The 17754-nt window shown below is 42.8% G+C and overlaps 1 protein-coding gene across 13 annotated transcripts in view; it reads right to left on the bottom strand.

The window, feature by feature from the left end:
• The window catches only part of BANP (BTG3 associated nuclear protein), a 124488-nt gene extending 107076 nt beyond the window's left edge, over positions 1-17412 (bottom strand). For 5 of the 13 annotated variants that reach the window (XM_084905049.1, XM_084905051.1, XM_084905052.1 and 2 more), the window contains exons 1-2: positions 17305-17412; positions 5574-5659 (exon numbers count right to left, since the gene is read on the bottom strand). The gene's annotated coding sequence lies outside the window, so the exon portion shown is untranslated. The remainder of the gene's footprint in view (positions 1-5573; positions 5660-17304) is intronic. The other 8 variants (XM_084905044.1, XM_084905054.1, XM_084905045.1 and 5 more) reach the window with 4 other exon arrangements.
• Between the last annotated feature and the right edge of the window lie 342 nt (positions 17413-17754).

Raw genomic sequence — 17754 nt, 5'->3', positions numbered from 1 at the left:
AGGCTGGGCCCCCCTGCCTGGTTGGGCTTGATAGGGGACCTCAGGCCACAGGGGACCTCGAGGTGTATGCCCAGTGCTGGGTCAGGGGAACTCAGGCCACGCCCCCTGCCAGTGGGGCTTGGCAGGGAACCTGAGGCTGCGCCTCCCTCCCAGTGCCGGGCCAGGGGACCTGAGGCTATGCCCCCTGCCCAGCAGGGCTTGACAAGTGTGGGACTGGCCGGGTCTGGATCTAGCCCAAGGTGGGGGCTGGCTGGGTCTGGGTCTTGAGCGATTTTGAGGCACATATGGGTGGGCAGGGACTTGACTCTGAGTCCCGTGGTGAGCCCCAGTCTCTAACGGGAGGAAGGTTTTTATATACATTTTACTAATTTTCTTTCATCTCTGACACTTCTATTATAGAGAAAGGGCAGATAGCAATATTAAATTATTTCCTCTAATTAATCCCCTTTTAATGTGCATGAATTTTGTGCACTGGGCCACTAGTCCATCCTATAAATTCCTGAGTGGTTTTTCTGGAGGGCTCATCCTCTCAGAGCCCAGCTCAGCACCTTCCATGGCCCCCCTCTGCTGATGGCATCACATCTAAACTCCTCCATCCAGGTTTCAAGCCTTTCCTAGTCTGGCTACCTCCTGCCTGCCTATACATAATCTCATCGTATTCTCTCAACCAACAAATGCATTCAAGTCAATGGTTGGCAAACCATGACTCCACGGGCCAAATCTGGCCCTCTGTTTTTATACAACCCATGAGCCAAATAAAAAGACAAGCAATATTTTGCAACATCAAATTATATGAAACTTAAATTTCAGTGTCCACAAGTAAAATTTTATTGAAATACAGCCATGCCCAGCTGTCTGCATACTGTCTATGGCTGCTTTGGAGCTGTTTTGGCTCCTCTAGTGGATGAAAGTCTCACTTTAATGTAAAAAAAAAAAAAAAAAAAAAATTGCTCTATGCCTTGGATCATCACTAACACAAGCACCACTCAGGGCACACAAGAGTCATCCACAAATACTTTAATGAAGAAAGTACTGATTTTCAGGTTCAAATGATCCTGCAAATAGATAATCCTAAAACTCATGCCTTAATGCCCTGACAGCTCTTTCAATCCCTTTGCTGCAAGGACAATAGGAATCTTGGTTCTAATTATCTTCTAATTTTAAAAAAATCAAGAGAAGCCCAAGTGGTGTGGCTCAGTGGTTGAGCGTCAACCTCTGAACCAGGAGGTTCAGGGCACATGCCCAAGTTGCAGGCTCCATCCCCAGTGTGGGGCATGCAGGAGCCAGCTGATCAATGATTCTCTCATCACTGATGTTTCTATCTCCCTCACCCTTCCTCTATGAAATAAAAAAATAAAAAAAACATTTTAATTTTTAAAGTCAAGAGAAAACATTAAATACAGTGGTGGGCATGGATGGGAATGTAGGTTTACAGTTAAAAACAGAGTTTATTCCTGTATTATTATTGTATTATATATTTGTATTACAACTATAAGCTACTTTTGCCCACCCCTGTATTTGGAGACCATGTTTGATGTTGTCTCCTACACTTTCACTGCATTTATACCTCTATTTTTTACCATTAAAATAAAAAACATTTAGAGATGTGAAAATGAATTAGACGACATAAGTCAAGGTTTGTATCTCTACTGAAAAAAGTTATGATTCTGATATTTACATACTTAAATTCAACTGTAGCTCACTTTATAATCAGATACTGAATTAGAGGTAAAATTTTAAAGTCATTTAACCACTGACATATGTTCTTTTCTTTAAGTCTCACCCAAGGACATGTTGGGGGGGGGGGGGGGGAGAACATTGATTGGTTGCCTTCTGTACATGCATTGGACCAGGGATCAAACTGGCAACTTTTTGGTGCACAAGACAAATGCTTAACCAACCGAGTCACTCCAGCTGTTCTTTTTTTTTCTTTTTCTTTTTTTTAAATATATTTTATTGATTTTTTTTACAGAGAGGAAGGGAGAGAGAGAGAGAGAGAGAGAGAAAGAGAGAGAGAGAGAGAGAGAGAGAGAGAGAGAGAGAGCGCTAGAAACGTCAATGAGAGAGAAACATCGACCAGCGGCCTCCTACACACCCCCCACCGGGGATGTGCCTGCAACCAAGGTACATGCCCTTGACCAGAATCAAACCCAGGACCCTTCAGTCCGCAGACCGACGCTCTACCACTGAACCAAACCTGTTTCGGCCCAGCTGTTCTTATAAGAAATATTGGCCCTGAGACAGTAGGAATTCTTACTCAACACTGCAAATTGTCTAAAATCATCTAATAGAATTTAAAATTACCACTGAATATCAAGTTATACACCAAAATTACACCACCATATAGTAATAACAATCTCCACTAATAAAAGAGAAACATGCAAATTGACCATCACTCTGCTATACCCACTAGCCAATCAGGAGTGATTATGCAAATTAACCCAACAAAGATGGTGGCTGCCACAGAGCTGGAGTGAGCAGGAGGCTTGGGCTGTCCCTGGTGATGGAGGAAACCAAGCTTCCCGTCCACCCTGGCCAGCCCTGGCCTCCACTCAAGGCTACAAAGTTTCAATTATAGAAGATAAATAATTCCCAGATACCTGCTTCCAACCAGCCCTGGCCTCAAGGAGGCACTGAAATAAAAAAAATTAAAAAAAGGAAAAAAAGGGGGCTGGGAGCTTGGGTCACCGGAGGTGTGTGGCCAGACTGTAAACAGCCCTCAGCCCCTCACCCAGGCTGGCCAGACAACCCAGTGGAGACCCCCACCCTGAAGGGGGTATGACCAGCCTGAAAGCAGCCCTCAGCCCCTCACTCAGGCTGGCCATACCTCTATGGCCCAATCCCTGTAAACAGGCAGTTGAACAACTCTTGAAGGGTCCCAAATTGGAGAAGGTGCAGACTGGGCTGAGGAACACACACCCCCACTACACACACACACACACACACACACACACACACACACACACACCGCACACAAATTTCATGCACTGGGCCTCTAGTTTACAATTTAAAGAAGTAAAAAGAAAAGTCACTTCCCTGGAGAGAACAGGAGGGTGTCTTAACCCTAAAGACTATCAAATTGTCTAAAATCATCTAATGATTTTAAAATCTCCTGGGACAGGGGGCTGTGTGATTTCACACCCTCAGAGTGTGGGTCTACGTGTGGTACTGGCAGATTCCTCACAGAAGTGCGGTTATGGTAGGTTCTTGAACTTGTTAACAAGTGTATACTTTACAATCACAGCCAAGCTTTTAATTAGCACCTTGTACTAATTTACAATTCCTCTAAGCTCCTGTCCAATTTTAAATATCTAAAATTATATGATGTAAGTTTATCACAGACAAAATTCAAACTATATGCAAACCTCTATCAATTAAATCAGCACCATTTGAGGTTAACAAGCATAAAAAGATATAAGACCTGACAAGTTAAGTTAATGATAACAATAATTATAGGAGCTACCATTTATTGAATCCTAAACACCACATTAAACATTCTCTCATTTAATGTTCCCAACCTTTGATGTAGTGTGTTCCCATTTCACAGAAATTGGCCCATCCCTAAATGCTCCCCTTATCTGAAACATACACCATAAATATTAGGGGAACATGAGAACAGAGAGCAGTAAAGAAGTGGAATGGGGAGGAAACAGCACACTCCCACAGTAACACATTTTGTGTCCTTAACTAAGCCCACGTTAGCCATCAGCATGTGTTCTCGTTTCCTTTCCCTGGCGCTTGGGTCTGTGCATCATCCATCTCTCAGCTCCCTCTAAAAACAAATCCTCTTATCACACATCTGTTCCTCCAGTTTATTGCCTCATACTGTAAAGCTGGGGGAGGGAAGTGGCCACTAGTTCAGGGTTAAATGTCCTAATCTCCTTTGTCCACTTCATAATTTTACAGAAACAAAACAACTAGATTATTTCAAAATGTTAAGGGAATTTATAATCCTAACCAGCAACATAAAAACAAAAGAAAATTAACTCCCAACCTGAGCAGTCATTAGAACAAATAACAAGTTAACAATGGCAGGTGGCAGATGTAGATGCAGGGACCATTCCAGAGGTTTTTGACCCACACAACAGATGTTAGACAAGTGCAACCCGTCCGAGACAGAGTGGATAACCAAAGAGAACTAGTTAACATGATCTAAAGCAGCAAATGGACAAAAGCATGGGGAGGCCCACTAAGGTCATGTGGCAGACACTGGCTGACCACACATGGCCCTGGGCAGACACATCCACCACAGTATCATCATGGGGGCCAAATATTCTTGGGGGAAAATATATTCATCAAAGTTCATAAAGGAGTCCCCTTTTCTTTCAGTATAAAGGACATTACTGAGATATTTAGTAAAATCTGAATTAGATCTGTTGCTTAGATAATAGAGCTGCATCAATGATAAATTAATGTTAATAATTGTACTGTGGTTATATAATATGTCCTCATTTTTAAGAAAGACACTTGCCTTTGCCAGTTTGCTTCAGTTGGCCTGTGCACTAAAGAGTCCCAGGTTTGATTCCAGTCAAGGGCATATGCCCTGGTTGCTGGCTTGGCCCCAGTAGTGGGCGTGCAAGAGGCAGCCAATCAATGATTCTCTCTCATCACTGATGTTTCTCTCTCTCTCTCCCTCTCTAAAATGAATAAAAATATATTTTTAAACTGTATTTAAAAGTATAGAGATATGTCAAAATTTAGAAAAAATACAGTTATAAAAATGAAGACATGTTATATAACACACACATACAAACAGTTATAGAAACAGGAGAGCAAATATAGATTAACATCTGAGAATCTAGGAAACTATACAATTCTTTGTACAATTCTTACAACTTCTAAACCTTAAAAAAAAATTCCTATAAAGATGTTGAGGCTTTTTTTCCAAAAAGGGGGGTAGTGAGAATGCATAGAAGCATTTTCATTTGAAGGTGACTTGGCCAATGCTAATCATACTTCTAAGAGTCTACCACTGACAATTTCTTTCCAAGTAGATTTTCTCAAAATAAACTAAAAGATTCTGACCTACACTCTCAGAGATGGTTCAGTGGATCCCTCCAGATTGCCCCCAAACTCTCCAAGTCAGCAGTGAAGAGCATGGATGCTGGAGGAGCCTAAGAGAGTAAAACCTAAAATGACACTTTACACACTGCTTGACACCAGCTGAAGTGTGCTTTCCTATCATCATACCGTTATGGAACTTCAAACCATGATTTCTTTCTCCAACTTGCATTAGAACTTTTAGCCTAGAGCTTGGAGATTCACAAACTACAGCCCAAGGGCCAAATCTAGCCTGGGGTCAGTTTTGTAGGTTTTATTGAAAAACAGCCATCCCCATTTAGGTTCCACCCTCCAAGGGCAAACAGAGTTGAGCAGCTGTGAGAGAGATCCCAAAACCAAAAATATTTATCTGACCCTTAAACTAAGGTGATCAGACGTCCCGCAGCATTTTTAAAAAGTCCTGATTTTAGTCTTTCCAAAAATCGGGACTTTTTAAAAGCGCCTCGGGACGCGGGACAAATTGTTAAGAATCGGGACTGTCCCGCCAAAAGCAGGACGCCTGGTCACCTTACCTTAAACAGAAAATGTTTGTTGACCTCTGCCCTAGTGTTTAATGATGTCCACAGCATCTACAGAATCTTGAAACTGCCTCTTGAGACTGAGGAATAAAGAAATTAAAGACAATTACTGAATAGTAATAGCAATTAGAATAGTAATCTTGACCTCCTTAGAGGTGCCTCCGCTATTACAGGATTGTTCAGTTACCTACAGGCCTGGATCGGCTCTTGCTGATCCATCTCCTGTTAGCTATAAAGAGCAATTTCTGATTCAGATTATAGTGGATTCATAGACATCCCAATAAGGCAAAGCAGCCTACTGTCTCTTGAATGATCCTGGGAGAATCCAGGAAGCAAGCTGAACTGAATTTTTTATTAACAGCTATGTATGGAGCGAACTCCTAGCAGTATGTATTTGCTTTCATCTTATTGTACGTCCTTGAGCTTCCTTTCTCCCCCCTAACATAGTAAGACTGCATTTTATACAAATACAAATTATACAAATTTAAAATAACAATAAATATTAAGTCCTCACTTTGCAAAAATAAAAAGTGAAATTAGTTAAATCCTGCAAATATTAAAAAGTGTAATTTCAATTAATTGAAAACTGTGCTTGCCCCAGACAGCTGCAACTTTTAAATGGTTATCAGAACACCAGCCTTTTCTTTGTCAATCAGTCTAAACACGTGAGTTGTGAACTATTTGGTATCTTCAGAGAAGTGTTCTGAGCATAAAAGCCTAACACAGTACTTTGCTCCCAAGGCCCATCCCCAACTCCCACTGATGAGAGTATCCATAAGGTGGGCTTGGCAACAGCTACCCACCTACCCACCTACCAAGGAATTGCAGTGCCGCACTTCATGGTGACGCAGGAATCCCTGCTCCATATAGTAAGATTAAGATGCCTGTGTCCCTGGCCACATTCAGGGGACATGTAGTCACACCAATATGGGAATGCCAGCAGCACACATACCATGTTTTCACTGCCTGTTTATCCAAACCCATTTCTACCGTTTTCCCGAAAATAAGACAGTGTTTTATATTAATTTTTGCTCCCAAAGATGCGCTAGATCTTATTTTCAGGGGATGTCTTATTTTTCCATGAAGAAGAATATGGTACACATTTATTGTTAAATGAAAATAAAGGAAATTTATTACCTGTATACGGTACAGTAGTATGGTAGTTGTCAACACAAACCAGACAAACTGAATCCTACAGTATCAAGAATTTACTCATTTATTCAATGACAATCATGTCATCATCTTCTGGAACATCATCATAACAATCCAATTCCTGAATTTCCTGGTGAATTTCTTGTGACTCCATTTCTTTCAGAATCAGTGAACCAAATCTCTCATGTTTAGCCTGGGGGGGGGGGGGGGCCTTTTTTTTGGGGGGATGCCTTATATTTCACTCAGAAGGAAACCTGTAAGTAGGTCTTATTTTCGGAGGATGTCTTATTTTCGGGGAAACACTGTAATTAAAAAAGGTTAATCTTTGCTTCAAGTTATTTGATGATTTTCCACCTTAAGGAAAAAGGAAAAATCACTGGAGATGACAAGCAGCACCTTTCGAAGCACACAATGTAAATCTCTATTACTAAAAGGTTTGTCAGTACAATTGCAAAGGCGATTTGGTGCCTTATTTGTACTCAACTATTTAAAATGCTAATATAAATACAAATTAGGACAAGGTAATGGTAGTCAATTTTCCCACATTCAATTCCACTTATCAACTTTTTCAGGGATTTAACTAAAAAAACTATTCTTATCTCTTCACCTTCTCTGGCCTTTTAGACAGATTTTATTCTTCCACACTCAGACCTTGTAAGAAATCCCACCTTGTGTGTTACCTGTCTGGGGCACCTCATAATTCACACCACCACCATCCCACCCTCCCCAATGTGAGGCTTCTTAAAGAGACAAAGTAAATTTTACTGTCACCCATCATGGAAAAAGATAGTCCAAAACATTTTAGTCATATCGGACAGCTCCTAACTATGGGTAAATGTGGAAAATGCAGAGAAGTCAATTCAAAATAGGAACCCATTTCATGATTTTATATCATTTTGGGGCAAACTACCTGCTTGTGGTTTAAGAAGTAAATGGTTCTATCATATTTTAGTTCCAGAATACCCACAGGGTTCAAGCAATGGGAGGCTCTGGGTGCTGATGCCACGCTCCACGTCCACGTAAGAGATTACTCTGGAGCACTATGGTGTGGATGCCCAACCTCACCACTGCGCAGGGGAGTGAGAGGGGGTCAAGAGCATTCCTTCTGCTCCTTGACTTTAGGACTGAGGACAGGCACCCTCTCTCCCATGGAGACAGGCTGAGCACAGCCCTGGACAGTGGACAGAGCCAAAGGCAAGGCAGAGGGCATAAATGAGATGAGTAGCTGAGACTCTTGTTTTTTAATTGGTTTCACATCCTGCACAAAAGTGGGAAACCTAAACCTAGAAGTATTTTTAAAACTATTTGCAAAGGCAGAGATGACTGCTAAGATTCTTGTTATGTGATATGCTAAATGAGCTCCAAAACTGTCCATGAGCAAGAAAACAAGTACAGCTTTTTAATAGCAAACTGCAACCAGATCGATCCCACTCAATATTTGCTCTCAAAATCCTAAAACTCCTCACATCCCCAAAAATGAATATTTCAGAATGGTCCAGAGTACTTCTGACCAGCAATTCATTATGTGATTTTGTTTTTATATGAAATCAGAGAACACATTAACAATCTTTATTTACCTCTGGTATAGGGAGGGCTTTTAAAGCTTTTATCAGAGACATTCTCATTGAGACCTTTAATGTGTATTCTCCCCGCCCCCCAAGTCTTTTTTTCAAAATGAGAAAGTTTATTTACATAGGCATTTTAAAGTCAGTCTTGCACAGTCATGTAACATTTTAATTGTATAGCTAATATTTTCAGGATACATATAGTACAGATAAAGATAAGGAAAAACTAAGGAAATAAGCTATAACAGATGTTATCAATAAACCATTAATGAAAAATCATCTAGACTAGAACCTGGGCCTAGCACACCTAAATAACCAACACACAAAACAAGGTTTGTGGTTCATTATTCCTTATTTCCTTGACGACCATCTAACACAGGAAGTATTTCTTCAACATCAAAATGAATAGGCAACCCTGGCAACTTTTTAAATACAAAGAGAGTCTTTCCATCTTTCAAGACTGGACACATTCCATCTAGAGTATAGATTAACTAGAAACCTAAATGACCAACAATAAAAAAAGACTGCTAAGCATTATGATACATCCACTCAAAGAAATGGATTAGATTATCATGAGAAGTAAGGAAACAAGGAAAATAACTGTCATGTTTTTAAGTAAAAGTCACTGAAAATGTTATGTACATATGTAGACAAATTATGTTAAAAAATGTCTTTTGCAGATAAAAAACTGGAAAAATATTCTCAGATATACAACATTAATGCGGTAGGATTAAAAGATTTTTTCAGTATTTTTTTTTACATTGATGTGTTGTTTTACAATAAAAGGAAAATGTTTGTGAAGTCTAAGTTTTAAGATAAACTGTTTGCTTTATCCTGAAAATCAGCCTTAAAAAAAGCAAATGCATTGAACTCAAAACAGTGGATCAGAAAAAGATTCCCAAACTACTAAGTGGTGAGGGAAATAAAAATTTTAAAAAGCTTATTAAATTTATAATTTTTGCCCAGCCAGTGTTGCTCAGTGGTTGAGTGTCAACCTATGAATGAGAGACCACAGTTCAATTTCTGGTTGCCCACATTTCAGGCTCAGTCCCCAAGTAAAATGCATGCAGGAGGCAGATGATCAATGATTCTCTCTTATCACTGATGTTTCTATCTTTCTCTCCCTTCTCCCTCTCTCTCCAAAATCAATAAAATGTATTACTTTAAAAAGAAAAAAGTTTATCATTTTTTTCCAATTATATCAAAACCTGAAGTATTATTTGTAATCAACTTTAAACCACAACAGAAAAGAAAGGAGTATGGGTATGCTAGAAACCTATTTGCCTTTTATGCATTTTCTGACAGTCTTTGTAAGAGTTTACTTCAGCTGATACTATTACACCAAGTAGGTAATGCCCCAAGAATTCAGGGCATAAAAATTAGTTTTCTCAAAAATCTCTGGAACTGCCTTTTCTTAATAAAATAAAACAAACAAACAAAATAAAAAATAAAGCCTTTTATTGGATTTGTCACAATAATGCTTCCGTTTTAGGAGAGAAATATCAGTTCACAAAATTGGGGCTACTATTAGCTCAATTGAGTTATTTTACATTAACTTCTGGGGAAAACCAATGTCGCAAATCACTTCTCCACAATACAGCTTATTAAATAAGTAACTTAGAACCTCAGAATATTCAGTAAGTAATTAACTGCTAAGTTAAATAGATTTAGAAAATAATCACAGCCTTTCTTTGGTTCTCTACATTTTCATTGTGGCAATAACTTTGACATTACTATGCACATGTAATATAGTATATACTTATAAGCTGTCTGCTTCCCAAAAGAGATTTGAGCTTCAGTTTCCAAATCTGTAGCAATCTCATTGTTTCTGTGCCAATCACATGCCATAATAAAAGTGCCAATCACATGCCATAATAAAAGTGTGCTTACCTCACATTGTTATTGCAAACAAATGAATTTTTGCATATGTAGAGAAATAGGACAGTGCTTGGCATACATTCAGAGTTCACTACCCATTTGCTATTATATTTTCTCCTGAGCATCAAGATTTGGATAAACTGCAGCAAAAGAGGCTTCATTTTCTTTAGACAACTTTAGCTATCATGAAACTGACAGTACTGAGACACAGACAACCGTCTCACTGGCACAGCTGAAGGTAATTAGCATTATTTCTTCCTGTTACTTTAAAAGGGGTGAGAAAAGGTTTTCAAATATTAGTATAAAATTATACTTTAAAGTGGTGATGATCAATGGAGTTTAAACCATGATAGATATTTTTTGGTTGCCAAAGTGATGGAGAAGGGGTGGCACTGGGAAGGGGCGCTGTATATCCTGTAATGCTTGAGTTAATCCTACACAACAAAGAATTGTCCAGCATCTCTTGTGACTTTCAGAAGACATACCATGTAAGTGAAAAAACTAAAATGATCACACATAGAATCTTACTATATTTTAAATGTAAACTCAAATACTTTTGTTTTGTTCTGACATTGTTGCTTTTCCAAATTATAAAATAACTAGAGGCCCAGTACATGCAATTCATGCACAGATAGGCCAGTGATCAGGATCAGGACCAATCAGGTTCCCCACCTTCCCACCTCTTCCTTCCCTTACTCCTTCAGCACCCAGCTGCCCACCGTAGCCGCCATGTTCCGAACCGCCCCCTGGTGGTCAGCGCATGTCATAGTGAGCAACTGAACTTCCAGTCTCCTAGTTGAGCTCCCAAGGGGACACTCTGTATATTAGCTGTGTGTGTGTGTGTGTGTGTGTGTGTGTGTTTGTGCGCTCGCGCGCATGCGCGCACCCCACCTGCTTTTCTCCCTTCTCTGCCACCCCTCTTGCTTCTCCGCAGCTTCTCTCCCTTCTACAGGCTTGGCTTCTTTCTATGCTGTCTTGATATGCAAATTAACCTCCATCTTGGTTGGGTTAATTTGTATACTTGCCCTGACTGGCTGGTGGGCATGGCTTGTGTAGCAGAGTGGTGGTTAATTTGCATATTACTCTATTATTAGGTTAGATACACACACATACATACGTACATACATGATTACATACATACACTAGAGGTCTTGTGCACAAATTTGTGCACCAGTGGGGTCCCTCAGCCTGGCCTGTGAGATCCGGCCAAAACTGACCCTCCAATATCCCCCAAGGGGTCTGACTGCCAGAGGGTACAGGTCAGGCCAAGGGACCCCACTGGTGCACAATCGGGGTTGGGGAGGGATGCAGGAGGTTGGCTAGCTGGTGAGGGACTGCGGGAGGGCTCCAGAGCATGTCTGGCCCATCTTGCTCAGTCCCAATCAGCTGCACTCCAGCAGCAAGCTAACCTACCATTCAGAGCGTCTGTCCCTGGTGGGCAGTGCACGTCATAGCAACTGGTGGACTGGTGGACTGTCTGCCCCCTGGTAGTCAGTACAAGTCAGAGTGAGTGGTTGAGTGGCCTTAGCATATTACACTTTGATTGGCTGGAAGGAGGACCACTTAGCATATTTGGCTTTTATTATATAAGGCCAGTCATGATCCCCAGCAGCGGTGGCCAACCTTTCGGACCTCACAGACCACCAGTGGTCAATATTGTAAAATTGAAACATTACAGAAATTGTAGAAAATATTATTTAGGAAAAACAAATCTGCCATTCCGTCACCCGTTATGGACTCAACTGTGTCATCCTCCCCCAGCACCTCAAATTCATATTGAAACCTTTGTCCCAGTACCTCAGAATGTAACTGCACTTGGACACAGGGCCTTTAAAGATATGGTTAAGTTAAAATGAGCCATTAAGGTGGGCCCTAACCCAACCTGACTGGTACCCTTATAAAAAAGGAAAATTTTGACAAACAAAGGGACATCAGACAAATTATGTACAGAGGAAAGACGATGGGAGGATACAACATGGCCATCTATCTGCAAACCAAAGAGAGAGGCTGGAGAAGGAACCAAACCTGCTGACATCTTGATATAAGATTTCTAGTCTCCAGAACTATGAGAAAATAAATGTTAAGGGAAGAAAAAAAAAAAATGGACATTTCTGAAAAGCACTGGCAGTATTTTGGCAAATGTCCCTCATGAGTTTTCTTATGATTAGACTGAGGGTATGCATTTCATCTCAGTGGATCATACCTGATATTATTATGTATTATGTGTTGATGTTAAGGGGATATCTGCTAGGATTTTTCACTTTGATGCTACTAATTTTCCCTTTGCAACTTACACATATCTTGGGAGAGATACTTTAGGGCTATATAATACCACAGATTGGAGATTTAAGAAGGCAGAATAACTGAATAAACTGTGGGATCCTAGATTAGATCCTGAAACAGAAAATAACAGTAAGGTCTATAATTTAGTTAATATACTGTGTCGATATGTGAATTTTCTGGTTTTCCTAAGGATATTTGATTAGTAAGGTGTCAGGGGAAATAGGTGAAGGGAGCAGGAAGCTCTCCAAACAATTTTTGCAACTCTTTTGTAAAATTACTTCAAAATTAAGTTTATAAAACTGCAGATTCTAACTCCATGTCTGGCCAGAGCCTGGAAATATGCATTTCCCTAAAATGCCTAGTGTGGTGATGTTGCTGGCCTATGGACCACTTCACTAGCAAGGCCTTGGCAAACACAGCAGATGCATTTCACTGTGTGCAACTTTCAAAGGACACTAGACTACCATGCATCACAATTACACTTTGAGTTCAGTAATCACTGCTTAACTAGAGGCATTCCTTAAACTCTGAAGTGCTGAAAGGCTCTCTTAGAACACTGACAGAGAAAGCCGACTAAAGAATCTGAAATCACAATCTTTGCTGCACGACCCATCTATGGTTGACCTTCCCCAGCGGAGCCTGGCACCCACCTCAAGGCTGCAGAGCCAGGAGCACCTCCACAGGGAACGAACACCATCCACCCACACCTGTAATATGGAAACAGCCCTAGGGATCATGACTAGCCCTGTGTCCCACTGACGGTGGGCATCATCACCTAGACCACTGGGAGGCAGGAGAGAGGAGCACAATGATGAGGAGAACAGGTTCTGGAATTCCTGCTCATAGTGATCACTGCTCATCCCATTAAAATAAATTTAACAGCATATAATAAACCCACAAGAAAGAAAATAAGAAGGCAGACAAGAGATTTTATAAATTTCTGGCAGACTGAGAGAATCTAATGAAGACAAAGGAAACAGCAAGGAGGGCTCTAAGCCCACATGCAACATGCTGGGACCCAAAACCCAGGACTCTAGCAGAACCTGAAGTCTGTGCCTGCACACAGGAGACAGTCCTGGTACAGAAGAGCTGTACAAGAGGCCCTCTAGACCGGCGGTCCCCAACCGGTGGTCCATGAACCACGGTTGGTCTGTGAGGTCTGATAGGTTGGCAACTGCTGATTTAAGGAAACCTTTGGAGCAGCGGTTGCCAACCGGAGGTCTGTGGACCACTGGTGGTCTGTGAGGTCCAAAAGGTTGGCCACCACTGCTCTACACCAAGTGGGACACGCCCATCCAAAGGGGTCTTCCTTTTCCTGAAAGGCCCAGATAAAATATCTCAGCCACCTGGCATTCCAGGTCCAAGCACAAGTTCCCAATCACCAAAGGGAAACCCATACATTTTCAAAACCAGCCCCACAGACTCAGATCTACTAGCTTCCTCTTGCTTTACACAACAATTACCAATAATTGAGTCCTTGCCATATGAAGCAGGAAGTCAGTATTTTTTAAAAGACAACAGCAACATTAAATGAAAGAAGAAATTAGAAAACAAAAAAAGAAACAATCCCTATTTGTACCCTCAGTGACAAGAAGACAATACATTAAAAAAACAATAAGCTGCTATGAAAAAGGAATAGAACAAATATACTTTCGGAAATTAAAATTTCAATAATGGAAATACAACATATATATATATATATATATATATATATATATATATATATATATATATATGCATGCCTAAGTGACTGTTCAACCGGTAACTATAATGTGGAGTGACCACCAGGGGGCAGACACTCAATACACAGACATGGAAACATGGGACAGACTGATAAATCTCAGAGAAAGGGGGAGAGGAGGGCAGGAAGAGATTAACCAAAGATCTTATATGCATACTAGAGGCTCAGTGCATGGATTCGTGCACTGCTGGGGTCCCTCGGCCTGGCCTGCAGGGATCAGGCTGAAACCAGAAGTCCAACATCCGCCAGCAGGTCCCAGATTACAATAGGGCACAATCCATGCACCGGGCCTCTAGTTTAAAATAGGATTGGAAGATAAATTGAAGCCTTCTCTCAGATATAAGAATAAAATGACACAGGAAGAAGATAAAGATAGATTCAGGAGGTCAAGATGTCCATTAACAATCTAACAGGAACTTGGAAAAGAGAAAAGAGAAGAAACTCTCAAATAAATGAAACCAGAGACTTTCCCAAGGCTGAAGGACAAGCCCCCGGATCAAAGAGCACACCTTGGCATGCTGGAAATGTCCTAAAACCAAAGAGGATCCTAAACAGTCAGCCAAAAGGAATAAGGCTACTTGGCCAAAGTTTCTCATTGAAATGAAAATAGCCAAGATTAAAATATGGAGTCCAGAACAAATCCAGATGTATAGCAAAGGAAAATATCAGGATGATACCTGCCTGGAATAGTCATTCCAGGTTAGAAAAAGAAGACAGAGGGCTGGAGAAGAGAGGGAAGATTGAAGAGATTTGACACTATATTGAGAATTTAAAACAATGTAAGGAGTCAATGGAAGCAGAAAATGCAAAGAAAGAGAAAGGCCATTATAAACAATACAAAAAAATAAACAGCTGTATTAGAAGGGAAATGTATTACTTGGCTGTGAAACAAACAGTATTGCATAGTTATGAACAATTTGAGTTAACTGAAACAGTGAATTCAGTGGATAGAAAAATGGGATATATGAAGAGTTAAATCATACTATCATAATGTCAAAAATGTGTAAAATTAATATCAGCTTATTATTTAGAGCTATTAAGAACTTCTTGAAGAAACAACAAAAAAATATTAAGGGGGGGGACTGAGAGGTGGGATAGGGGACTGTTACTTTTCATTATGTACATTTCTTTAAAATATTAAATGTATGTGGGACGAGGTGGCCGAGTGGTCAAGGTGATGGACTGCTGAAATATTAAATATAATGTATGTAAAATTTTTTAAAAACATTCAAACCTTGGTTCTGTGTGTCTTAGGCAAGTCACTTAACCTCTGTGGACCTGTCACCTCATCCATGAAACAGGACAGTCTCTACCGCATTGGGTCGCTGTGATGAGAACCAGGGAGATGATGAGCAGTCCCTGCCACAGAACATCAATGGCAGCTGTGTGTGTGTTTTTAAAGCCAATGACAGAATACATGACAGCAACATATTATTTTTACTGCAAGACAAAAGGGAAGCGGAGCTAAACATATAGAATTTTACAGGCAGTTCTCAAGGTTTCTTTTACCACTGGATATCTGCACCCAGGGTTGTCCTAAAACCTGAATGTTAAAATGATCCAATCATCTGTTTTCTAATGTACCCTTTCTCTCACTGAAGACCACTCAACTATCCCGTTATTCTTTGTTTCCCACACTTCCAGTTACAGCTCTACCCTCTCATTAACTGGCTTAGTTTAGCGCTAGTTTTACCAACACAGTCGGGTCTCAGAGTACATTCCTTGGCGGACATTTGGGAAGGACAGGTAACTCCAAATAGAGAGCAATCACCTGTTCCACTTCCAGACTCTAAGCTGGGCTCTCCGTCCTTGGAAGTCACTCACTCTTGTTGACAGTTCTTCGGGGAATATTTATTTCTCCAATATTAAGACAATCCCTACCATCTCATCAGAGACAAATCAGTCCTCTATCAAGGCAATGTATCCAATTCGCTCACACGGTGGAGATGGAATGCACAGGCACGGGAGTGGGAGGGGTGGGGTGGGGGGGCGGGGAGAAGTCTTCAAAGCAAAAAACTAAGGTCACAATTCAAAAAAATTAAACCACAGAAATAGAAAAAAAGAAAGAAAAAGTATAGGAAGGGGGGGAAACACACACACACACACCCTGAAATCCTCATTCACCAAGGTCGGGAGAACTGGATCGGATCCCCTCCGAAGTCTACAGCTGCCTGCTCCTTAAAAGGCACCTTATGCCCCTACTGTATGCCTCTGAGGCCACAGGCAAAGGGAGCCAAAGCTGTTCGCGGCCCCGGCTCCCGGGGCTCAATCTCACACTGGTTAACGCAGGTGCCAACCGAGGGGGAAGCTGGACTGGCGGGAACTGCCACGCCGAGGGGTCTTTGGGGTATCTGCAGTTTCCCATTTCCCAGAGAAGGAAGGCCAACCTGCCCCCCCCTACACACACACACACACACACACACACACACACACACACAGCTGCGAGCCGCCCGTCAGCAGGGCAGCCCCCCAAGTTTAGATGCAGCTGGCAAGGCCCCCGGTGCGGGCCAGTCACCGGCCCGACCTGCCCAGACCCCGCACGGCAGAGGGCGGGGGGCGAGGCGGGGGGAGTGCCGGTGCAAAACAAAACTAGTGAAAAGAAAGGAACCGTCTTCTCCGGGAAGAAAACGAGCCGGCGCTCGGCCCTTTTACCCAGCTCCCCGGTAGCGGAATGCCGGGGAGAGGGCGCCGGGCGCCCGAGAGGACGCGGGGGACAGGGGGCTTCAGAAACCGGGGACCTGACAGGACTGAGGGGGCGCCCGGAGGGAGGGGCGGCGGGGTTCAGGGGGTGCCAGCAGGCCTGAGGGGGGCAGAGGTGCCCGGGGGCGTCCGGAGGGACTGACTAGGCTGAGGGGAACGCGGGGGGAGGAGGGGCGCCCGCAGGGCTGAGGGGAGAGGCGGGGCCGAGGGCGCTGAAGGGGCTACCGGACGGAGGCAGCAGGCCGTTGGCGGGCCGAGCAGGGCTCGTCCGGGTGGGGGCGGAGGGCGCGGGCGCCGCGGCCGGAGGAGGGCGAAGGGAGGAGGGAGGAGGGGAGATCTCGCTCTCGCTCTCGCCCCGCGGGAAGGGGGAGGTGGAGACGCGACCGGCTGCGGGAGCTGCAATTACCGTGTGGGCTGCGGAATTCTCGTGGTGTTTGTCGGGGAGATGCGATAATGGCGTCCGTCCTCGCGAGAGAAGCCGCTGATCTGCGCAGGCGCTGGGAGTCGTTCCCCGCGGCCCTCCACCCTGCGCAATCTGCGCAGACTCCCGGGACCGGCGCGCTGGGAACGGGGGCGGGGTCTGTCGCTCTAGGCCTGCAGCGCGCGCCACCTCCCGCGCCGGTGGCTGCCGAGCATGCGCACGCGTCCCGCTCCCGCGCCACACTTGGGACCCCGAAGAGTTTACTTCTCTATAGTGCGCCCGGGCTTCTCGCTTGCCGGTTGCAAGTTGTGTTGGTGGGCGGTGGGGGAATTTACGTTTTCTTTGATATTGAAATAGGAATTAGCTCCCTCCAACGACTACATATCCCGGAGGGCCCTGCGCGAACTAGGAGCAGTGCATTCTGGGACTCGTAGT

This window comes from Pipistrellus hanaki (assembly GCF_964339955.1).
Source record: "Pipistrellus hanaki genome assembly, chromosome: 15".
Classification (NCBI taxonomy): Eukaryota; Metazoa; Chordata; class Mammalia; order Chiroptera; family Vespertilionidae; genus Pipistrellus; species Pipistrellus hanaki.
The sequence above is the reverse complement of the archived record's forward strand: the minus strand, read 5'-3'. Positions and strand labels throughout refer to the sequence as shown.